The sequence below is a fragment of the Mesoplodon bidens genome (genome assembly GCF_964165515.1).
Source record: "Mesoplodon bidens genome assembly, chromosome: 18".
Lineage (NCBI taxonomy): Eukaryota > Metazoa > Chordata > Mammalia > Artiodactyla > Ziphiidae > Mesoplodon > Mesoplodon bidens.
Window position 1 is genome coordinate 15,985,254 of NC_138175.1, and position 26,535 is coordinate 16,011,788.

The 26,535-nt window shown below is 35.6% G+C and overlaps 1 long non-coding RNA gene across 1 annotated transcript in view; it reads right to left on the reverse strand.

Moving 5' to 3' along the window:
- Positions 1-26,535, reverse strand: part of LOC308605845 — a 191,336-nt gene that overhangs the window by 38,680 nt on the left and 126,121 nt on the right. Inside the window, exon 3 of the long non-coding RNA XR_014013729.1 lies at positions 10,365-10,413. This is a non-coding gene — a long non-coding RNA (uncharacterized lncRNA). The remainder of the gene's footprint in view (positions 1-10,364; positions 10,414-26,535) is intronic.

The window sequence follows — 26,535 nt, forward strand, 5'->3', positions numbered from 1 at the left end:
TAAAGCTGGTGAGAAGATGGGTTTTATCATATGATTTTAACAAGATGGCCTAATATGTTCACTGAATGTGTCCCTACCTCCATGCTCGCATTTTCCATATTCACTGCTTTAATATAATACTGCCTGTACTCATGCACTTCTGCATGCGAAGACAGGGACTTGCATTACCTTGGATTAAAAGAACATGGAAGGAAAGCAATTGTTTCCTTGTAAAAGTGTAGAACTGAAATATACGCAGGTTGCACCTAACCATTTCCATATCACCACAGCTAAGGAAATTTTTATTCTATTTTATTTATTCTAAAGAAAAATTAAAGTAGTTTTTCTATAGAGAATTTTCCCCCCATTGGATCACCCTATGAGTGCCTTTGTTCTCAAACAGTGTGCTTTCCTTATGCTGAAAATTTTGAGTAAATCTCCACTATGAGCAGCTAGATTTAGAAAGTTTAATTTTCTTTATCAGCAGTACAAGTATACCTCTTTCTATGTGTCCTCTATGGAGTTAAACACACACACACACACACACAGAGAATGTCTCCTTTTCATAAAATGGACACTCATATAAAGCTAGATCACCTTCTACTGTATTTTAGATGCAAACCATCACACCCTTACAAAAAAATAGGTGTACCTTTATATAGTAAGTGTACGTAATAGCATTATGCCTTGACACTCCTTCACACTGCTCATGTGTTCAGACGCACACATGCACACACACAGAACTGCATTTCTATAAAGTCAAACTCATCTAACATTCCATAGTATGGCTGGTATTTCTATATCTTTTCCTCCTTTGAATGTGACTAGCTATTTACACCCTAACAATTCTGGTACAGAGCTGATTTAGCATTTTTATTGGAATGTGAAAGCTCTTAAAAGAAGAAAAAAATCTAATCAGGCAGAAGAGATAGAAAACTTGCTGAATTTTCTTTCCCCCCTCTAAGACCCCCTGAATCCTATCAAAAGCACATCTTCCATTCATTGCTTCCCGGTGTCATTATGACAAGCGGCTACAAATCAATAGCAGAGGGAAAGGCAGGACCAACCCGCACTCACCAAGTGATAAAGATTCACTCTCAGCCCCGATTTGCTAATAGCCCATAATAGCAGCCATTGGCGCCCTGCATTAAATCATACATTTCACTCTGCGTTTATTATGGGATTTTTAAAACTCCTCACCAAATTGGATTTTCTCGATGGTCTCTAATTTCCACATTTATCATTTAAAATTAAACTCCTCTGTGTAGAGGGGGAATAGAGAAGGAGGAGAAAGTAGAGAAAGGCCAGAGAGTACTGTATTTTTTTTCTCACCCCTATTTTTTATGAAAACCCATAAAAAATAACAGGTATCACAGCCATAAGCAGCAGGATTTTTTTTAACTATAAAAAATTCTAGAAATCAGGCTGGAGTGGTTTGTATGTGCTGGTCTGTAAATGAAGATGACAATTCAAGAGGACTGTGTGTGTGTGTGTGTACACACAAAGCAGGTTTTAAACAAAAGGAATTTGGTGAAAAAATTCTCAGTAATGTTGCACAAAAGGTGAATTGCAAAAGCATGGAAAATAAGTTAATGTTACATTATACAAATACTCCAAGGAGCTGTAAAGAGAGTGCTCAGCAAGTATAGTATTCTAGTTTTTTTTAAAAAACTACATTTATCTTAGTTCAAAGTTCAGTGACAGACAAAGAGTAAAAACTCTTACAGGTTTCTAATTATGTAACAGCTTGCTTAACTTTCTGTACATTCTTAGTTTAAAAAATTATTTTAAAATTTCATGGACTCCAGTAGCTAAAGCTGCCTCTTGGCTGCTGCAGCAAAGCCCCAAACAAGTTCTTTAGTCTCCCACAGATACCACTGAAACAATCGAATCAACCCATGGGAACTTAAACCACTACAAGTATAAATATACATAATGTCTTTGGATAAAATATTTTTTATTCTTTGAATATAAAAAATGAAAATTAAATTTTACATCTATAGCATAAAATGAAAGGGCTATATTTTCTCAAGGCTGCATGGTTGGGACTTAGTATGACCTAGTTTTTTTTTTTTTTTTAACATCTTTATTGGAGTATAATTGCTTTACAATGGTGTGTTAGTTTCTGCTTTATAACAAAGTGAATCAGCTATACATATACATATATGTCCATATCTCCTCCCTCTTGCATCTCCCTTCCACCCTCCCTATCCCACTCCTCTAGGTGGTCACAAAGCACTGAGCTGATCTCCCTGTGCTATGCGGCTGCTTTCCACTAGCTATCCATTTTACATCTGGTGGTATATATAAGTCCATGTCACTCTCTCACTTCAAGTATGACCTAGTTTTAACTATAGTACTAGCAGGATCCAAAGACATAAGAAGGGAACTAATCAATCCATATTCAGAGATGCTTGAAAAGGCTAGAGGTTTAATGAAAGCTCAAATGATTCTCTGATTTTTTTCCTTTTGGAGATTTCCTCAGCAATAAAATCCATCTATATCATTTTCCTTAAGAAATAGACAAATTACCTTTTAAAATGGAGTGTTTGAAGAGGAGTTAAAAACTTCAGCCACTTTATAATACTTCATTTCATCTTCACAGGCCCTCTTTTGTTTTGAAATTTTGTCACTGATATAATTTTTTAAACCTTTTTCAGTGATCCTTTAAAAAAAAATCTTCCATTGATTACTGCGTCTTTTCTGTCAATTTTTTTTTTCCTGGTAGAGAACTACTGTCATGTAAACCTCTTTTTCCCCTCTCCAATCCCACATAACTAACAGGCTCTTATTTCAATAAAGTTTTTATTCGAGTAACATAAATACTGAAAAGTGCACAAATCAAAAGTATAATCTATGGATTTTCACTAACTGCACATACTTGTGTAACCAGCATCCAGACCAAGAAGCAGAATGTCTTACTAGTGTCCCAGAAGCCTTCTTGTGCAGTCACTATCAACTACCCCAAGGGTAGTCTCTATCTTGACTTCTAATGTCACAGATTAACTGTGCCTACTTCTTAACTTTATATAAATGAAATCATCCAGTATGTACTATTTTGTGTCTAGATTTTTCACTCAAAATTATGTGCAGTTAATTTACATTGATGTATGTAGTTATGTTGCTTCATTCTTATTACTGCAGATCTGGAGTCACCAAACTATGGCCAGTGAACCAAATCTGTCCTGTTGCCTGTTTTTGTATGATCTGTGGCTAAAAATAATTTTTACATTTTTAAATGGTTAAAAAAATCAAAAGAAAGCTAATATTAATGATATGAAAATTATATGAAATTCAAATTTCAAAGCCCATAAATAGTTTAAAAAAACACAGTCATGCTCTTTTGTTTAAGTACTGTCTATGGCTGCTTTCATGCTACAACAATAGAGTTGAGTAGCTGGAGTAGAAACTCTCATGGCATATAACCTAGAATATTTACTATCTAGCTCTTCACAGAACAAGTTTGCTAACCTCTGCTGTAAAGTGTTCCACTGTGTGACTATACCACAACATATCCATTTTACTCTTGAAGGACATTTGGGCTATTTCTAGTATTGACTATTATAAATATATGCTACAAAATTCTAGAACATGTCTTTTGTGAATATACACATACCTAGGAGTGGAACTACTGGATATAGGGTATGTATATGTTCAGTTTTATAGTTGTTGCTAAGCAGTTTTCCATAGTGCTTTTTTATCAGTTTACACTCCTACCAGCAGTGCATGAAAATTATTTTTTTAACATCTTTATTGGAGTATAATTGCTTTACAATGGTGTGTTATTTTCTGCTTTATATCAAAGTGAATCAGCTATACATATACATATATCCCCATATCTCCTCCCTCTTGCGAGAATTCTAATTGCTCTTTTTCTTAACAACTTTTGGTATTTTAGCTATTCTTGTTCTTTTTATATGCATTTCCCTTATGTCTAATAAGGCTGAGAGCACTTTTTCATATGTTTATTGCCATTTAGGTATTCTCTTTTATGAAGCTTCTATTTAAGTCTTTTGTCTATTTTTCTATTGGGTTATCTGGCTTTTTGTTATTGATTTGTAGGAGTTATTTGTATATTATAGATATGTCTTTTGTCAGGTCCTCTTCTGTAAATATCTTCTAGGTGTGGTATGCCTTTATATTCTTTTTAAGGGTGTCTTTTGATAAACAGAAGTTCTTAACCTTGACATAGCTCAATGAATTATATTTTTCTTTGCAGTTAGCATTCGGTGCTCTGTTTAAGAAATAAACCTTCTTGGCCTATTCCAAGAAGACTGAATTCATTTGGATTTTTCACGTGTATTAATAGGTCATTTGTGAATAATGACTATTTTATTTCTTTCCAGTGCTTATGATTTTGATTTCATTTTCTTGTCTTATTGTACTAGCTAGGAACTCCAGTACAATGCTGACTAGAAATGATGGATAGTGAGCACCTTTGTCTTGTTTTGAATTCTGCCATGGATTTTTGTAGATTCTCTTAATCAGGTTAAAGAAGTTCCTTTCTGTTCCTAGTTTTTATTATGAATGGTTATTAAAGTTTATCAAAGACAAAAACCCCTATGGAGATGATCATGTGATTTTCCTTTTTCTTTTTCTATTAATACAATGTATTACATTGATTGATTTTGAAATGTTAAACTACCCATGCATTCCTGGAATAAACTTCACTTGGTCATAATTTATAATAATTTCTGTATATTACTGGGTTCAATTTGCTGGCATTTGTTTAGGATTTTTATTCCTATGTTCATGGGACAGATCAGTTTGTAATTTTCTTGTGGTAATCTTGTTTGGTTTTAATAACACCTTTCTTATATTTTTAAAAAGTTTCTGGTGAAATCACAAGAGCTACTTTTGGCAAACTGCAAATTTTAGTGAAAACTTGAGCTGCAGTACACGATGGCACAAGGAACTCTGATACTTATGAGTTTTTCTTACTCTGCTCTAAGTTCCCTAAGTTTCATGACTCCCTATCCCCTAGCACTTGCTTCTATTATACCAGCTTTTGAAGATTCATCTAAATTTCATTTTACTTCTCCCTCTGGTGAATTTAAGCGTTCACAGTAAGGATTTTTTTGGGTCAATGATTACATATTAGCCTGGTACCATCTGCAAGAAAAGGTATTGTGGGAAATTAAAAGAAGGAGAGCTTATATTCTCTGCTCTCAATGAGTTTATAATGCAGTAAGCTAACTCAGCCACTTTAAAAAATTACAAATTAATTACAGAATAATCTTTAATTAAATTTCCTTATTCAAATTCATGAAGCTTTAAAAAAATGACTTCTGTTATAATGGGGAAAACAAGTTAATGAAAGAAATTTTCGAATTCAAGAAAAGCACAAAGAAGGTGCAAAATCACTTGTAGCCACACCAAGAAGTATAACCATTTACTAACATTTAAATTTTGTTGAAATTAGATAATCTTCAAAGTATTCATTCTCACATTTTCTTTATAGTAGACAGTTTCATAGTTAGTATTTCCTATTAATTTCATCTGTGCATATTTTTTCATTCTATGTAGTATTATAAAAGGATTTATACTTTTTGTAAAAAGTATAAAATATATTAAAAAAGTATAAAATATATAAAAAATTTAAAGTATCTTTAAATTTCTAAATTTAAAGATAAATTTAGAAAATAGCTTCTATAGCTTGATCACTACAAAACGAGCAAAAAGATTAGGAAAAATTTTGAATGTATGAAATGAAATTCCCCTCTCTTTCTCAACCAATGAGATGTGACACTATACTATGGTTCCCAATTCAGAAAGCTTCTGTTACATGTTTGGTAGGTCCAGTATCTTGACACATCTCTACATTGAAACTATCCTCCCCTCTGATATATGACAAATTAAGACTTGTGCAAAAAATACTTTTAAATTTGTTGTATAGCAATGAAGTACAGAATTGCTATCTTAGAGCTGATTTAGCATAGAGGTAAAGGGTACAGGCTCTGGTGCTAGACTATCTGAGTTTGCAACTTGGCACCACCACTCACAAGGCACATAACACTGGTTAGGTTACTTACATTCTCTATGCCTCAGTTACTCACCTATAAAATGGAAGAAATAATGGTAATGACCTCATAGAGTTGTTATGAGGATTAAGTAAGTTGAGACAAGTAAAGTACTGTTGGGCACATAGTAGGTGCTCAGTAAATGTCAGCTTTGCATAGGCAAGCTAAAGGCCTGCTCATCTTAAATACACACAAGAACAAGTATACCTACTGTTATCAAATTGAAAGACCTCCTTCAATTTGCCCCCATTGACATCCCTCTTTTCTTTAGTCCAGAAGACCTTGTCTTTTCAAACTAGTTCATCTCTATTTTTTTTTTAATAATGAAATGTAACATTTTATTTTATCTTTTTAATTGGGGTGTAGTTGCTTTACAATGTTGTGTTAGCTTCTACTGTACAGCGAAGTAGAGTTCCCTGTGCTATACAGCAGTTTCTCATTAGTTATCTATTTTATACATATTAATGTATATATGTTAATCCCATTCTCCCAATTCATCCCACCCCTCCTTTCCCACCTTGGTGTCCATACATTTATTCCCTACATCTGTGTTCCTACTTCTGCCTTGCAAACCAGTTCATCTGTACCATTTTTCTAGATTCCACATATATGCGTTAATACACATTTGTTTTTCTCTTTCTGACTTACTTCACTCTGTAAGACAGTCTCTAGGTCCACCCATGTCTCTACAAATGACCCAATTACGTTCCTTTTTATGGCTGAGTAATATTCCATTGTATATACGTACCACATCTTCTTTATCCATTCATCTGTCGATGGACATTTAGGTTGCTTCCATGTCCTGGCTATCGTAAATAGTGCTGCAATGAACACTGAGGTGCATATGTCTTTTTGAATTATGGTTTTCTCTGGGTATATGCCCAGTAGTGGGATTGCTGGGTCATTTGGTAATTCTATTTTTACTTTTTTTGTTGTTTTTAATTATTTAATTTTTAAATTATTTATTTGGCTGCATTGGGTCTTTGTTGGTGTGCGCGACTTTTCTCTAGTTGCGGTGAGCAGGGGCTACTCTTCATTGCAGTGTGCGGGCTTCTCATTGTGGTGGCTTCTCTTGTTGCAGAGCATGGGCTCTAGGCGTGCGGGCTCAGTAGTTGTGGCTCACGGGCTTAGTTGCTCCGCGGCATGTGGGATCTTCCCGGACCAGGGCTCGAACCCGTGTCCCCTGCATTGGCAGGCGGATTCTTAACCGCTGCACCACCAGGAAAGTCCCTATTTTTAGTTTTTTGTTTTTTGGGTTTTTTTTTTGCGGTATGTGGGTCTCTCACTATTGCGGCCTCTCCCGTTGCGGAGCACAGGCTCCGGATGCGCAGGCTCAGCGGCCATGGCTCATGGGCCCAGCCGCTCCGTGGCCAGTGGGATCTTCCTGGACCGGGGCACAAACCCGTGTCCCCTGCATTGGCAGGCGGACTCTCAACGACTGAGCCACCAGGGAAGCCCCCTATTTTTAGTTTTTTAAGGAACCTCCATACTGTTCTCCATAGTGGCTGCATCAATTTACATTCCCACCAACAGTGCAAGAGGGTTCCCTTTTCTCCACACCCTCTCCAGCATTTACTGCTTGTAGATTTTCTGATGATGCCCATTCTAAGGGGTGTGAGGTGATATCTCACTGTAGTTTTGATATTTATTTCTCTAACAATTAGTGGTGTTGAGCATCTCTTCATGTGCCTCTTGGCCATCTCTATGCCTTCTTTGGAGAAATGTCTATTTAGGTCTTCTGCCCATTTTTTGATTGGGTTGTAGTTCATCTCTATTCTTGCTGTTTCTTATCTGTCATATTTTCTGTCTCATTCCTGAAACAATGTAAAAGTCCTCTGCTTTTAGAATCTATTTATATTATGAAGGCTCCATCTAAGCTAACACCACTCAATTTAAGTGGATAAAAGCTGGAATTGAAGAAATGAGGACAAGGGACATGTTAAAACTGGTACCACTGTCATGGTTTTCCTAGTTTTCTCTTTTGTTCGGCTAATCTAGAATTCACAGAGTACAGCCTATATCTGTTCAATTAAAGGACCAATTAAAGAGCTGGCAAGAAAAGTTTATCAGTCTGAGTTATACAATTAAATATGGAAGAAATTAAAATAAAGTTAAAAAATCAGACCAGGAGCAAGAAAGACTTTTAATAAAAATTCAAAATACAAATCCTAAACAAGTTTTTCGAGGCTGTGATGCTTTATATCATCACAGGAGACTGGAGAGATTAGAGTGAACTGGTTTAAAGTCTTAAAATCTGAGAATGGAGGTTTTCTTTAATCTGCATGCAAGACTGTTTAACACTGTTGCAATAACAGTTTAAGTACTACACAGTATGTGCTAATTTCTTTACTAAACGGCATTGTTATTTTGTAAAACATAAATTCTGTAAAACATTCAGAGGCAGTCAAGGTTATAGGTTCTCTCAGGATGTCTACGTAAAAGAAGGAGTTATAATGGGATAAGGAAGCTTTAATTATAGGCTGGTTCTCACACTCTGAGTACCACCTTTAGATAATCACTCTTTGTGGACTCCACATAGTGGCCTCACCTGTTTTTTTTAAAAAAAAAAACTGTTTCAGAATCTGAAGGATCCTGTGGTTTACTGATTCTTGTAACCACACACTTTGCCACTAATGTTCATAATTTGTGTTTCTCCTGACTCTTGCCTCTTGAGGAGAATGAAAGGTGGAAAATGTGACACAATAGTTTCAAATTGGATGACTCAGTTTAAATACCGAATAGGAAAAAAAGTGTCTTAAACCACCACTAGAAACATTTTCCTTTCAAATGGAACTGATCTTGAAACCCAGTTTAATCCAGCAAATAGGTAAAGAATAACTGAAGTGGGTACTTTCAGGACATATTGTGGCATGTCAGAGATCAGTCTTCTACAGAATAACAGAAAAAACTTTTAGTTCTTTAGTTTTTTTATGATACTTGCTGATTTTATTCAAATTTAAATTTATCCAGCAGCAATCCTCACTGGCCAAAATATTGCCACTTAGATTAATTCTTTACTATCCTTTAAGTTAGCCTTTTAATTAAACATTTACAGAAAATTTATTCCTTCAATATAAAATCCTTTTCACATACATGTATCTTTTACAAGCCATCTTCCCCCTCAAGTCAGTGATCTACCACAAGTGCCATCCTCTACACCTAAAACTACCTACATAATTTATTTCTATTACAATTCTATTCTTTCCATTACTTCTTTGGTTTTATGTACTTGGTGGATTTTTAACATTTTTAAGATATACACACCCACACATTCCTCATAGTACCACCCTGAAGTACAAGAGGCAGTATGGCATTTTTGTTAATTAAGAGTGGAAGCAATGAAGTCAGACTGCCTGGGTTGGAATCCAAGCTATGCCATTTAGTGGCTGTGTGGCCTTGGGCGATTTACTGAACCCCTTTGTGTTTCACTTTCCTCATTAGGAAAATGGGAGATAATTATGACCTATTTCATAGTGTTGTGGTAAGAATTAAATACATGAATATTTGAAAAATACAGTATAGCTAATATTTATTAGAACATAAATATTAACTATTATTATTATTGTTGTTGTTGTAACATTTATAAATTTATAAAGGAAGACTGACTTACAGGCATCTTCTTTTCTCCACAACCAAAGGTCCCTTCTTTGATCAAAATCCGTCAGTGGCCTCCTGTCTCATTTGAAGTCAAAGCCAAAGTACTTACCTTGACTTACTGGGCCCTACTTGATATGACCACACCCCCACCTGCACTCCTCTGACCTCATTTCTTACTAGTCTTCATCTCCTTCACTCTACTCCAGCTTCCAGTGGTCTCTCCGTTGTTCCTGGAACGTGTCAGGTACACTCTCACTTTCTGAGCCCTATAACTGCTGCTCCCTCTAGCTGAAATATTCTTTCCTCAGAGTCACAAGTCTCTCTCTCTTTCTTATTTCTGGTATCATTCCTGATCACCCATTAGAGAAGAGCAATCTCTCCCTGCCCATGGTACTCTCTATTTCCTTTACCTACATTTATGTTTCTCTATAACACTTATCACCACCTACCATAAATAACATAGATCTGTCTATTGGTGATAACAGAATCTATAGGGCTTTACTAAATATGATTGCCGATTGAAAATTTGTCCTGCTACCTTATTGTGCTGGCTTGGAAAACCATGTCATAGAATAACGAAGTCTTTCAATTTTAAGATGAATCAGGTAGAATCCTCATAGAATCACATCCTATGTGATATATTACATTAAATGGGTCTGATCCTCTCCTATAGGAATTAACAAAGGATTTTTTGTGTATATGTTTAAAGCTTATATATTATCAAATTAGTAGCTCTTTGAATAGATCACAAACACATGACACACATACCTGTCCTGGTAGTGAACTTCAACAGAGAGAGCTTTCTATGTGAGGAAGGCTAGAGATAAAAGGGAAAAGAGAACTGGTTTCTACTGGAGGATCCTGAAAATATTACCTCTCACTTTTTAGGAAAAAAAAAAAGCCCCTTTGAGGGTTTTTATAGGCACAGAGATTTGCTTTAAGTCTCTCATGTCTGTGTGTGTGTGTGTGTGTGTGTCTGTGTGTGCCCTTTGACTTAGAAAAGGGATCAGTTAAAATAAAGAAATGTTTCCTGCTAGACAGATAAAGAGATATGAACAGCAAAAGATAAAGATAAAGAGAGATGAACAGCAAAAGAGGTGAGTGGGGGCTACTCTTCTCTTGTTGTGGAGCATGGGCTCTAGGCGTGCGGGCTTCAGTAGTTGTGGCACAAGGGCTCAGTAGTTGTGGCTCACGGGCTCCAGAGTGCAGACTCAGTAGTTGTGGCACATGGGCTTAGTTGCTCCACTCATGTGGGATCTTCCCGGACTAGGGTTCGAACCCGTGTCCCCTGCACTGGCAGGCGGATTCCTAACTGCTGTGCCACCAGGGAAGTCCCTGTTTTCGTTTTCTTTTTAAGAAGTTATCAAATAGGGCTTCCCTGGTGGAGCGGTGGTTAAGAATCCGCCTGCCAATGCAGGGGACACCGGTTGGATCCCTGGTCTGGGAAGAGCCCACATGCTGTGGAGCAGCTAAGCCCGTGTGCCACAACTACTGAGCCTGTGCTCTAGAGCCCATGAGCCACAATCACTGAAGCCCGCGTGCCTAGAGCCTGTGCTCCGCAACAAGAGAAACCACTGCAATGAGAAGCCCGTGCACCGCAACGAAGAGTAGCCCCCGCTCGTGGCAACTAGAGAAAGCCCATGTGCAGCAATGAAGTCCCGATGCAGACAAAAGAAATAAATAAACAAAAATTTTTTTAAAAAATCAAATATTTCAAGCATACAAAGAAGTAAAAAGAATAATGGCATTAAATACCTGGATGGCCATCAACTAGTTTTGTTAAATTTAACATGTTTCCATATTTGCTTAATATTTTTAAGGAGATAGAACATTACAGTTATAGTTTAAGCCTGATGGGGAACACTTCCTCACCTCATTTCCCTCTCTTCTTGTCTCCCCAGATGTAAACTGCACCCTGAATCTGACATCCATCATACTTTGCATGTTTTAGAAGTTATACTGATGATATCATGCTGTACATAGTCTGCAATATTTTCATGCTTAACATTGTATTTTGAAGTTTTATTCCTAATGATACATGTAGCTCTAGTTCATATATTTTAAGTGCTATATGTATGCCACTGAATGAATATTTCCAAATTCATTCTTCCATTCTCTTATTGATGGACAATCAGGTTTTCCCAATTTTTCATTATTATTAACAACATAGCAATGAACATTAATTTTAACTTTCTTTGTGGGCATATATGAGAGTTTTGTAAACGTACATATGAGCATCTTCAACTTTTCTAGATATTGCCAAACTGCCCCTCAAAGTGACTGCACCTATTTATTGCTGACACCTGTAGTTTTTGAGGTTATTTCTCCATATCTGTGCTTATAAATATTTGTAATCTTATTTTTTTGTCAATCTGATGAGTATGAAATACTCAATTCAAATGCACAGTATTTGAATCCCATTGCAATGACTAGGGCTAGTTTCGGGGAAACTATTATATTTATGGTATATATATTTATGATATATATTTATATATTTATATATTATATATTATAAATATATTATATTTATGATGTAGTCTTCCTATTAATGAACATAGTTTCTCTGACCATTTATTCAGATTTTTAAATTTTAATAAGGTTTATCATTGACTATAAAGATTATGTACCTCCTTATGTAGATTTATTCCTCTATATATACTTTAAGTTTTTTATTGTTGTTGCAAAGTTTAAAAATTATATAGATATAGATAGTTTTTGGTATAGTAAATGGAATGCAATAAATTTATACTACTAACCATATACACTAGAAAAGAACAAAATTCTCAAATCAGTAATCTAAGCTCAATCTCAAGAACCTAGAAAGAGAAGATAAAAATAAACCTAAAACAAGCAGAAGGAAGGAAATAATAAAGAGTAGATAGGAAGTCAATGAAATTGAAAACAGATAAACAATAGAGAAAATCAATGAAACAAACTGGGTTTTTAAAACATCGATAAAGTTGACAAACATAGTAATTACCAATATCAGGAATAAAACAGAGAATACCACTTTGGACCCTTCAAACATCAAAAGAATAATGAAAAAAAGCTGCAGACAACTCTACACATATAAATTTGACAACTTAGATTAAATGGACTAATTCCAAAAAAATCCTAAGCCACCAAAAATCACTCAGTATGAAAGAGATAACTTGAATACCCTTGTGAGTATTAAATAAATTGAATTTATAATTTTAAAAACCACCAAAGAAGAAATCCCCAGGCCCAGACAGTTTCCCTGAAGAATGCTACCAAATGTTTAAGGAGGAATTAACACCACCTCTACACAATCTATTCCAGGAAACAGAGGAAGAGGGAACATTTTCTATCTCATTTTATGAAGCTAGCATTACCCTGATACCAAAACCAGACAATGACAGTACCAAAAAGAGAAAAGGAAGGAAGGAAGGAAAGAAAGAAAAGAAAGAAGGAGAGAAAGAAAGACAGAGAGGAGGGGGGAGGGAACTACAGACCAATATCTCTTATTAACATAGATGCAAAAATGCTTAACAAAAATTATCAAATACAATTCACAATATACCAAAAGAATTAGAAACCATGACAAAGTGGGATTTATTACAGGGATAGAGACTGGTTAAATATTCAAAATTCAAAGGCTAAATCACATGATCATATCAACTGATGCAAAAAAACAGCATTTGACAAAATTTAATACCTATTCATGACAAAATTTCAGAACGACAAAAAGAGAGGGGAATTTAGAGCATCTGTAAAAAAAAAAACCCTACACCTAATATTATACTTAATGGTCACAGACTGAATGTTTTCCTTCTAAGACTGGAAACAAGAGAAGGATGTCTGCTCTCATTGCTCTAATTTAACATGGCTGGAAGTTCTAGCCAGTGCAATAAGGCAAGAAAAGGAAATAAACAGCATATGCATTGGAAAGGAAAATCTGACAAAGAATTAGTATCTAGACTACATAAAAAATGCTTAAAACTCAACAGTGAAAAAAAGCACACAATCCAATTAGAACACAGGCAACAGACATGCAGAGACATTTCCCCAAAGAAGATATATAGATGGCAGATAAACACATGAAAAGATGTTCAGCATCATTCGCTATTAGCCATTAAGGAAATACAAAGTAAAACCACAATAAGACATCACTATATACCTATCAGAATGTCTAAAATAAAAAATAGCAACATCATCAATTGCTGCTCAGGATGCAGAGAAAATGAATCTCTCATACACTGCTGGTGGGAATGTAAAATGGTAAAGCAATTCTGGAAAGTACCCTGGCATTTTCTAAAAGAAAAAAAAAAAAAACTGAACATGCAATTACCATACAACCTAGCAACTGCATTCCAGGGCGTTTATCACAGTGAAATGAAGGCTTACTTTCAAACAAAATCGGGTACCTGAGTGTTTAGAACAGTGTGCTGGGTTGAACAATGGCTCCCCAAGAGATACGTTCATGTCCTAATTCCTGGAACCTGTGAATGTTACCTTTTTTGGAAAAGGGGTTTTTTGAGATATAATGAAGGATCTTGATATGAAGAGACCATTCTGGATTATCTGTGGGCCGTAAATCTAAACACAAGTGTCCTTATAAGAGACACAAAGGGGATAGTTGACAGATAGGACAGAGGAAGTCGGTATGAAGATAGAGGCAGGAACTGGAGTGACAGAGCTACAAGGAAGCCAGATAAACTGTTAAGAGGCAAAGAATGGATTCTCCCCCAGGACTCTCAAAGAGAGTAGGGTCCTGCCAGATTTTGGACTCTGGGCCTCAGAGAAATGTGAGAGAATAAATTTCCAGTGTTTTAAGCCCAAGTTTGTGGTCATTTGTTATGGTAGCCACAGGAAACTAATACAAGCAGCTTTATTCAGAAACAGCTCAAAACAAAACAACCCTGATGTTCTTCAAAGGGTAAATAGTTAAACTGTGGAACATCCACACTGCTGAATACCACTCAGCAATAAAATGGAAAGAACAACTGATACATGCAAAAAAACCTGGATGAACCTCGAAAGAATAATGCTGAGTAAAGAAAAAGCCAATCCTAAAGATTATATACTGTCTATTCCATTTATATAACATTCTTGATGTGACAAAATTATAGAAATGGAGAACAGATTAGTAGTTGCCAGGGGATAAGGAAAGCTGGAGACGGGAGGTACGTGTAGCTATAAAAAGCAGCATGAGAAATGCTTGCAGTCATGGAAATGTTTTGTATCTTGACTGTATCAATGTCAACATCCTGGTTGTGATATAGTACTGTAGTTTTGCAAGATATGACCATTGAGGAGAACTGAATAAAGGGTATATGGGATCCCTTTATATTATCTCTTGCAACTGCATGTGAATCTACAATTATCTCAAAATTAAAAATTTAATTTAAAAAAGTGATCTGCTTCATGGGGGCAGAGCAGGGGGTAGAAAGTAAGAAGTAAAAACAAACAAACAAACAAAAAATCCCAACCAAACAAAAAAACCCAAGAAGCATCATCTTAAAGATGTCAATGTAGCTCCAAATAAAATCCAGTCTATTTAAAATTGTAGTTTCCCTTTTGACAAACAAGTGTTTTATCATATTCCTTATAAGTGAAATAAGAAATGGTGTTAAAAGTAATATCACTTTTTCCTTTTTATTCTTATCTTTCTGCAATATTAAGAAAGAAAATCATCAGTATGCTGTTATAAAATTTCCCCTCTGCAAACTGCTTCAGACTCAGTTCTGTAACTGACACTTGGGTCGTTCTCTCTTTTCTCTCAGAAATTCTGTTTTTAACTTTTATTTCATATTAAATTAGAAGAATGCTTCACCATCTTTTATTTCTGTTTTTCACTCCAAAGTGCAGGTTATTTTAAATACCATAACCCAATTCCCATCCAGTTTACACTTACTGCTTTATTTGCCCTTACTTAATCAATGACTAAGTGTCTATCTGCAGTCTATTTAACCTCATTAGTTTTCAATTTCCATGACGCCACTAATTCCCAAATTACTTGTTTCCAACGTTAACTTCATATTAGGACTCCAAGTACCTTTAAATGCCCTAATGCTTTCAAGTATTTTTCTTCTATCATTTGCATTTTCTTTAACATAAAGGCAGACCACCAACCTCAAATCAGGGTCACAATCTGTACCTTTACAATGTGTCATGAGAATGTGAACACCTTAGGACAAAGGCCAGATGCCACATTCTTCCATTTTTGTTAAAGGTTCTGACACTTGGTAGTAAAAGCTCTTTCAGGACTTCCAAAGTCACAGGTTCTGCTAATTCTTCCTTCACAATTCTCTCAACTGTTTTTTCAATTGACAAGGCCATCATGTCTAGCCTAACACAACAGCTTCTTATCAGATCTCCCTATACCCAGAATCTTTTCACTTTAAAATAGACTGCAGACTATAGTCAGACACGTTTGGCTTATTTTTAATTTTTTGCATCTCACATTGCTATTTGAAGGCATTCAATTGCTTTCCATTTGCTAAGAACAATGTTTTCAAAGGGTACATAATATTTTGTGAAACTTCTTTTCCTAGTCATGTGTTTTGAGTCACAATGTAAATGTATCCTGTGAATCATGGTTAAAAACAAAAAATTGAAAAACAATGTCTTAAAGAATAAGGTCTAAATTTCTACACCAGACATTCAAAACTTATCACAATCTTTTTTTTTTTTTTTTTTTTTTTGCGTTACGCGGGCCTCTCACTGTTGTGGCCTCTCCCGTTGCGGAGCACAGGCTGTGGACGCGCAGGCTCAGCGGCCATGGCTCACGGGCCCAGCCGCTCCGCGGCATGTGGGATCTTCCCGGGCCGGGGCACGAACCCGTGTCCCCTGCATCGGCAGGCAGACTCTCAACCACTGCGCCACCAGGGAAGCCCTATCACAATCTTATTCCTAACTACTTGTTATATCCTTACTGTTCACTTCTTGCTTCACAAATCCATTAACCCTCTCAAATTAATCTAATTGCCCTACCTTAAAACACACCCCATGCTTTGCCAACTGTCTTTGCAGATATGCCATAGGGATTTCACTAAATATATAATAAAGGGAAAAGGACAAAATATAACCTTAAAAACAAATCTATCAGAATTTTATCAATATCAAATGCCTCCATCTCCATGAAATTTTCTTTTATCACGCTAACAGAGAAGCATTGCTATTTTATCTAAAACCGTACAATACCTGTTCTTTTGACTATTCTTATGGTGATTATGTAATGCCTTTTAATATAATAGTTCGTTATCATCTTATAGCCCTTCTTGTAATATAAGGGCATTAAAATTGGTATCGTACCTTATATACAACATTTAATACAACATTTAATACAACATTTAATGCTTCCAAAAAAGTTACGAGAAATTTAACTAGCACCCAGCTGAAGTAATAAAACATTAAAGATAAAACTGAAGTACCTGTGCAGTTCTCACCATCCCGACCCCTTCCCCTGGTAGAGGTAATGGCTATCATAAGTTCTTAGGCATGTTTCTCTATTTTTATTACATATACCACTATCTCTACATTTTAAAACTTTATATTAATGACACCCCAATGTACACATTATATTTTGGCTTACTGTGCTCTACACTGCTTACCATATTTGCTCATGTTGCTGCAAATGGCTCTAGTTCATTTATTAACTGGGTATATAATACACTTTTACATTAACTGATCACAGGACATTTATTTATTCTCTTTTTGATGGACAGTTTGTTTGCAACTATTCACTCTTAGAGTGATGTAACAAATATTCTTGTACATGTCTCCCCACGTATATATGAGAGTTTCCTTAAGGTACTACCTAGAAGTGGATTTGCTCTACCATAGGGTATGATCATTTTCGCCCTTATGACATGGTATCAAAATCATTTCCCAGGGTCTGGATTGTATTTTCACTGTTTATCATACCTTCTAGTGAACAAAAAATTTAATTTCTTAAAAAGTTATGGATATATTAATTTCTTATAGAATTACAGTTCTATTTATATTTTCTAATGGCTCTTGAGTCAATTTTTTAAAGTTTTTATTTTTCTAAAATGGGAAACTGTCCATTTCAGCTACATTTTCAAATTTATTGGCCTGAAGTAATTTATGCCCACTAGGAGAAGATTTTCCGTGCTTAACCTACAATTACATGTACATAACTATTATAGGCCACTCTTGGCATAAATTCTTTTAGCAGAATACAGGTCAGGATATACAGCATACTGGCAGGGCAATATCATGCATTTTGATTGAGTAGAAGTCATCACAAGAGGCCACTAAGCCAAAAAGGAGCTAATCTCAGAATTGAGGGAACAAAATCATATTGGGGGCTTTATGGAAGAGTGGCTGGAAGAAGTTGCTGCTGCACGTGGCCCGGCTTTAGGAAGATCAGTATAAACTCCATGAAGCCAGACATTTTTGACTGCTTTTTACTACTGAAATCCATGGACCTAGATTAGTACCTGGTTCAAAATTTTCAGAAGGACTGGAGATGAGCAGAGATGAGAATGACTCAGAATTATAGCAGCTTGGAAATCCTGAACAGAAGCCAGTCTGACAAGGTAGAAAGGACCTGATTTCATGTCCAATACAAGAGGATCTCATACTTGGAGAGGCTACCACACGTACAATGCTCTAATAACCAATACATCTCTGACGATAAATACGGATACCAGATAAATCCTAGGAGAAAAACACCAAGACACATATTAATCAAACTATCAAAAATTAAATACAAAGAAAAAATATTAAAAGCAGCAAGGGAAAAGCAACAAATAACATTCAAGGGAATCCGAATACGGTTAACAGCTGATCTTTCAATAGAAACTCTGCAAGCCAAAAGGGTGTGGCAGGAAATATTTAAAGTAATGAAAGGGAAAAACCTACAACCAAGATTACTCTACCCAGTAAGGATCTCATTCAGATTCGATGGAGAAATTAAAACATTTACAGACAAGCAGAAGCTAAGACAATTCAGCACCACCAAACCAGCTTTACAACAAATGCTAAAGGAACTTCTTCTCTAGGCAGGAAACACAAGAGAAGGAAAAGACCTACAATAACAAACCCAAAACAATTAAGAAAATGGGAATAGGAACATACATATCAATAATTACCTTAAATGTAAATGGATTAAATGCTCCAACCAGAAGACACAGACTGGCTGAATGGATAAAAAAACAAGACCCTTATAGTTGCTGTCTACAAGAGACCCACTTCAGACCTAGGGACACATACAGACTGAAAGTGAGGAGATGGACAAAGATATTCCATGCAAATGGAAATCAAAAGAAAGCTGGAGTAGCAATTCTCATATCAGACAAAATAGACTTTAAAATAAAGACTATTACAAGAGACAAAGAAGGACAACACATAAGGATCAAGGGATCAATCCAAGAAGAAGATATAACAATTGTAAATATTTATGCACCCAACATAGGAGCACCTCAATACATAAGGCAAATGTTAACAGCTATAAAAAGGGAAATCAACAGTAACACAATCATAGTAGGGGACTTTAACACCCCACTTTCACCAGTGGACAGATCATCCAAAATGAAAATAAGGAAACACAACTTTAAATGGCACATTAAACAAGATGGACTTAACTGATATTTATAGGGCATTCCATCCAAAAACAACAGAATACACTTTCTCCTCAAGCGCTCATGCAACATTCTCCAGGATAGACCATATCTTGGGTCACAAATCAAGCCTTGGTAAACTTAAGAAAATTGAAATCATATCAAGTATCTTTTCCGACCACAGTGCTATGAGACTAGATATGAATTACAGGAAAAAAACTGTAAACAATACAAAAATATGGATGCTAAACAATACACTACCAAATAACCAAGAGGTCACGGAAAAAATCAAAGAGGAAATCAGGGCTTCCCTGGTGGCGCAGTGGTTGAGAGTCTGGCTGCCGATGCAGGGGACACGGGTTCGTGCCCTGGTCCGGGAAGATCCCATGTGCCGCATAGCGGCCCTGCCTGTGAGCCACGGCTGCTGAGCCTGCGCGTCCGGAGCCAGTGCTCCGCAACGGGAGAGGCCACAACAGTGAGAGGCCTGCGTACCGCAAAAAAAAAAAAAGAGGACATCAAAAAATACCTAGAAATAAATGACAATGAAAACATGACGACCCAAAACCTATGAGATGAAGCAAAAGCAGTTTTAAGAGGGAAGTTTATAGCAATACAATCCTACCTCAAGGAACAAGAAATACCTTAAATAAAAAACCTAACTTTACACCTAAAGCAATTAGAGAAAGAAGAAGAACAACAACAAAAAAACCCAAAGTTAGCAGAAGGAAAGAAATCATAAAGATTAGATCAGAAATAAATGAAAAAGAAATGAGGAACACAATAGCAAACATCAATAAAACTAAAAGCTGGTTCTTTGAGAAGATAAACAAAATTGATAAACCATTAGCCAGACTCATGAAGAAAAAAAGGGAAAAGACTCAAATCAACAGAATTATAAATGAAAACAGAGAACTAACACTGCAGAAATATGAAGGATCATGAGAGATTACTACACGCAACTGGCAATTGTCCATGCCAATAAAATGGACAACCTGGAAGAAATGGACAAATTCTGAGAAAAGCACAACCTTCAAGACTGAACCAGGAAGAAATAGAAAATATAAACAGACCAATCACAACACTGAAATTGAAACTGTGATTAAAAATCTTCCAATAAAGAGAAGCCCAGGACCATATGGCTTCACAGGCAAATTCTATCAAACATTTACAGAAGACCTAACACCTATCCTTCTCAAAGTCTTCCAAAATATAGCAGAAGGAGGAACACTCTCAAACTCATTCTGCGTGGCCACCATCAACCTGATACCAAAACCAGGCAAAGATGTCACAAAGAAAGAAAACTACAGGCCAATATCACTGATGAACATAGATGCAAAATCCTCAATAAAATACTAGCCAACAGAATCCAATAGCACATTAAAAGGATCATACACCATGATCAAGTGGGGCTTATCCCATGAATGCAAGGATTCTTCAAAATACACAAATCAATTAATGGGATACACCATATTAACAAATTGAAGGATAAAAACCATATGATCATCTCAATAGATGAAGAAAAGGCTTTTGACAAAATTCAACACCCATTTATGATAAAAACCCGCCAGAAAGTAGGCATAGAGGGAACTTACCTCAACATAATAAAGAACATATATGACAAACCCACAGCCAACATTGTTCTCAATGGTGAAAAACTGAAACCATTTCCACTAAGATCAGGAACAAGACAAGGTTGCCACTCTTACCACTATTATTCAACATAGTTTTGGAAGTTTTAGCCACAGCAATCAGAGAAAAAAAAGAAATAAAAGGAATCCAAATTGGAAAAGAAGAAGTAACACTGTCACTGTTTGAGATGCCATGATACTAAACATAGAGAATCCTAAAGATGCTACCAGAAAACTAGTAGAGCTAATCAGTGAATTTGGTAGAGTAGCAGGATACAAAATTAATGCAGAGATCTCTTGCATTCCTATAGACTAATGATGAAAAATCTGAAAGAGAAATTAAGGAAACACTGCCATTTACCACTGCAACAAAAGAATAAAATACCTAGGAATAAACCTACCTAAGGAGACAAAGGACCTGTATGCAGAAAACTATAAGACACTGATGAAAGAAATTAAAGATGAATCAAACAGATGGAGAGATATACCATGTTCTTGGATTGGAAGAATCAACTGTGAAAATGACTATACTACCCAATGCAATCTACAGATTCAATGCAATCCCTATCAAACCACTAATGGCATTTTTCATGGAACTAGAACAAAAAATTTCAGAATTTGTGTGGAAACAGAGAGGACCCCGAATAGCCAAAGGAATCTTGGGAAAGAAAAACGGAGCTGGAGGAATCAGGTTCCCTGACTTCAGACGATACTACAAAGCTACAGGAATCAAGACAGTACGGTACTGGCACAAAAACAGAAATATAGATCAATGGAACGGGATAGAAAGCCCAGAGATAAACCCACACACATCTGGTCACCTTATCTTTGATAAAGGAGGCAAGAATATACAGTGGAGGAAAGACAGCCTCTTCATTAAGTGGTGCTGGGAAAACTGGGCAGCTACATGTAAAAGAATGAAATTAGAACACTCCCTAACACCATACACAAAAATAAACTCAAAATGGATTAAAGACCTAAATGTAAGGTCAGACACTGTCAAACTCTTAGAGGAAAACATAGGTAGAACACTCTATGACATAAATCCCAGCAAGGTCCTTTTTGAGCCACCTCCTAGAGAAATGGAAATAAAAACAAAAATAAACAAATGGGACCTAATGAAACTTAAAAGCTTTTACACAGCAAAGGAAACCATAAACAAGATGAAAAGACAACCCTCAGAATGGGAGAGAATATTTGCAAACGAAGCAACTGACAAAGGATTAATCTCCAAAATTTACAAGCAGCTCAGGCAGCTCAATATCAAAAAAAAAAAAAGAAACAACCCAATCCAAAAATGGGCAGAAGACCTGAATAGACATTCTCCAAAGAAGATATACAGATTGCCAACAAACACATGAAAGGATGCTCAACATCACTAATCATTAGAGAAATGCAAATCAAAACTACAATGACATATCATCTCACACTGGTCAGAATGGCCATCATCAAAAAATCGACAAACAATAAATGCTGGAGAGGGTGTGGAGAAAAGGGAACCCTCTTGCACTGTTGGTGAGAATGTCAACTGATACAGCCACTATGGAGAATAGTATGGAGGTTCCTTAAAAAACTGAAAATAGAACTATCATACGACCCAGTAATCCCACTTCTGGGCATATACCCTGAGAAAACCATAATTCAAAAAGAGTCATATACCACAACGTTCATTGCAGCACTATTTACAATAGCCAGGATATGGAAGCAAACTAAGTGTCCATTGACAGATAAATGGATAAAGAAGATATGGCACATATATACAATGGAATATCACTCAGCCATAAAAAGAAACAAAATTGAGTTATTTGTAGTGAGGTGGATGGATCTAGAGTCTGTCATACAGAGTGAAGTCAGAAAGAGAAAAACAAATACCATATGCTAACACATATATATGGAATCTAAAAAAAAAAAAAAAAAGGTTCTGAAGAACCTAGGAGCAGGACAGGAATAAAGATGCAGATGTAGAGAGTGGACTTGAGGACATGGGGAGGGGGAAGGGTAAGCTGGGACAAAGTGAGAGAGCGGCATTGACATATATACACTACCAAATGTAAAATAGATAGCTAGTGGGAAGCAGCTGCATAGCACAGGGAGATCAGCTCTGTGCCTTGTGACCACCTAGAGTGGTGGGATAGGGAGGGTGGGAGGGAGGCAGATGCAAGAGGGTAGAGATATGGGAACATATGTATATGTATAACTGATTCACTTTGTTATAAAGCAGAAACTAACACACCATTGTAAAGCAATTATACTCCAATAAAGATGTTAAAAAAAAAACCCCAAAATAATCACATTGGGTGGCTAAAGGAGTAACTGATATTTCCTTTAATATAGGGATACCTTAAAGTTACCACACTCAGAGAAGTATAAAGCTATGATTTCCTACCAGGTATTAATAGTTTGTTTACAGCTCTCCCAGGCCAATGTGATTTACTCATCAAGTGTCATTTTTAATATAAGCAATGATGCCTGGTATAAACATAACTCACATTCCAAAAGTCAGCTGTGGTGATTATTTGTAACTCCAAGGGAACAGAGCTAGGTAATCCTCGATCTTCAAATGTATTCCCTTATGTTTTTAAATATGAATGTACCTTTAGCTATGACTCCCTTTTCACTCCTAATTATTTATGGCTTTCTGCTTTTCTTGATCAGTTTTGCTTCATGTTTCTCTATGATATTATTCTTTTCAAAGAAAAATCTTTTAATTGTATCTTTATCTTCTAATTCCTCAACTTCTGTTCTTTATTTCCTTCCTTTTACTTTCTCAGTTTACTCTTTCTCAAGTTAAATATTCAGCTATAACTTTTCCTCTAAGTACCTCCTTAGCTTCATCTCACAAGCTCTGAAATACTATATTTTTTATTATTGTACCATATTAAGTAATTTCAATCTTCTGCTGCAATTTTTATTTCTGACTCATGAATTTAGAACTGTGGTTTTAAATTTCCAAGGCTAAGGGATGTTTGAGATTATCTTGTTGGTTTTGATTTCTAATAATGTTGGTTAGAGAATACAGTTAGTGTGATACTGACTTTTTTAAAGCTTTTGTTAAGACTTGCTTTGTACCCTAATATGTTGTAAGTTCTTACAAATATCACACATTTGAAAACTATATTCATTAACTACTGTAATCACTGTGTTAGTCTATCCATTAGATCACACTGTTAATTGTTTTGTTCAAATCTTTTCTAGCCTTACTAATAATTTGTATGCTTGAGCAATTATAGAAAAGGGTATTAAATCTCCCATTATGAGTGCAGATTTGTCATTTTATTCTTGTAATTCTGTCAATTTTTGCTGTGTACAGTTATAGGTGCATACAAGTTTTTCTTATATTTTTCTTTGGTGTTTTTCATTTTATAATTTGTAGTAGGCTCTTTTTCTCTAATAAAGCCTTTGCCTTAAAGAACACTGGATCTGATATCAATATATTATATTAGCTTTCTTCTTATTAGTGTTTGCCTCATACATTTCTTTTATTCTTCACTTCTAATCTCTGTGTCCTAATGTGTCAAGTATGCCTCTCATAAGTAAAATGTAGATAAATTTTAAAAAATCTGACATTGTTTTTTAATCTGATAAGATTAGTACATTTTACATTTCTGAAAACTAATATTTGAGTATATTTCTACAATTATATTTTGTACTTAATATTTTTACTTTGCTCTTCCTTAGAACTTCCTTGTTTTTTTCTGCCTTCTGTTGACAAAGTTTGGGTTTTTTTTTTTTTTTTTTTTTTGCGGTACGCGGGCCTCTCACTGCCGTGGTCCCTCACATTGCAGAGCACAGGCTCCGGACGCGCAGGTCCAGCGGCCATGGCCCACGGGTCCAGCCGCTCCGCGGCACGTGGGATTTCCCCCGGACTGGGGCATGAACCCGTGTCCCCTGCACCGGCAGGTGGACCTTCAACCACTGCGCCACCAGGGAAGCCCCGACAAATATTTTTTTAATTTTAAAAATTATATTAAATAATGAGGGAATAAAAAGAATATCTATAAAACATGTGAAAAGTATATCTAGCTCTTGATTTTAATGAGTGGCTAATTACAGTAACTAATTTATTAATGTAAGATGAATCTTGCCAAAACTGAGAGATACATGTTAAACACTTCAAAGAAGGCTGGTGAATTTGTCTGTTTCTCCTACAGTTCTGTCAATTGTTGCTATATTTATTTTTAACCTCTCTTATCATATGCATTTAGAAATGTTGTATCCTTCTAGTAGTGAAACTTTTATACTTATATAGTAACATGTCCTTGCCTCTAATACAGTTTTTCCCTTAAAGTCTATGTGAAATTTATATAGTTTTTTCAAACTTAAAAAATATATATATGTATGTATATATATATATATATATATATATATATATATATATATATATATATATAGCCTGCCATTATCTTTCTTTTAGTAATTCCACATACATTTCTGCACACATACCTACATTATCACAGCCCAAGCTTAATAAAGATCTAAATATCCAATCCTTCCTTCTAAAGATTAGAGGAAACTTAACTTTTAATTCCAATTACTTTGTTCCCTTCTTTTTTCCTTTCAGGTCCCAGCCTTAAGATATTTACTTGGACAGTTCCTGGAATTTCCTTCACTTTCTTACCAACTCATGGATAGAATTAAGTTAAAAAAATTTTTATTCAGCATTTTTAATTGTTTTTAGTGGGAAGTTGCTGTTAGTACTTAGCTAACCACACTGCCAGAAATAAAATTCATCTACACTTTCTTTACTCTGCCCTATTCCCTTTCTTTATACTGGTTTAGAAATCACACATTAATTACAGTTTTATATTTTTAATGGATATACCTAAGCTTTTACTATAGAAAATTGACTTAAAATCTAAAATCAATCAGTATATCTTCCTCTCAAATAATACAAGGAGTTTAAGACTCTTAAGGGAAAAATCGTCTCCCTTCTTACATGATATTATTTTTCCTTGTTCCAGTTCCACTTTTATTTTTCCTTTTTAGAGAAATTTTTATTTTGAAATAATTATAGACTCAAAAGAAGTTGTAGAGATAATACAGGGAGGTCCATGTACACTTTATCCAATATCGTCCAATGGTTACATCTTAAATAACTGTGGCAAATAGCAAAAACAGGAGATTTACATTGGTAAAACATCTGTATATAGTTCTGTGTCACTTTATCACATATGTAGATTCATGTAACCACGACTGCAATCAAGATACAGAATGTTCCATCATCACAAAGTTCTCTCTCATGCTACTTTTCTATAGTCACCTCAGTCCTCTCTGCCAACCCTCCACCCATCATCCTTAACCCCTGGCAACCATGAACATGCTCTCCTTCACTATAATTTTGTCATTTTCAAGATATTGTATAAATGGAATCACACTTATATGGTCTTTTGAGATTGGATTTTTTCACTCAGAATAATGCCATTCTTCCCTCAAGGATCATTTTCCTATCACATGAAGTATTCTTTACTAATTCTTTCAGAGAGTCTATAAGTATATAAACTCTTTCACTAATTGTTTGTTTTGAAAATTTATTTATTATGCTCTCATTCTTAAATAATAGCTTAGGTGAGATTATGTATCAATCATGGTCAGCCAGGAAAAGCGAAACTATTCCAGATAATTACAGTGAAAAAGTCTTTATTACATGGGCTTCCCTGGTGGCGCAGTGGTTAAGAATCCACCTGCCAATGCAGGGGACATAGGTTCAAGCCCTGGTCCAGGAAGATCCTACATGCCATGGAGCAACTAAGCCCATGTGCCACA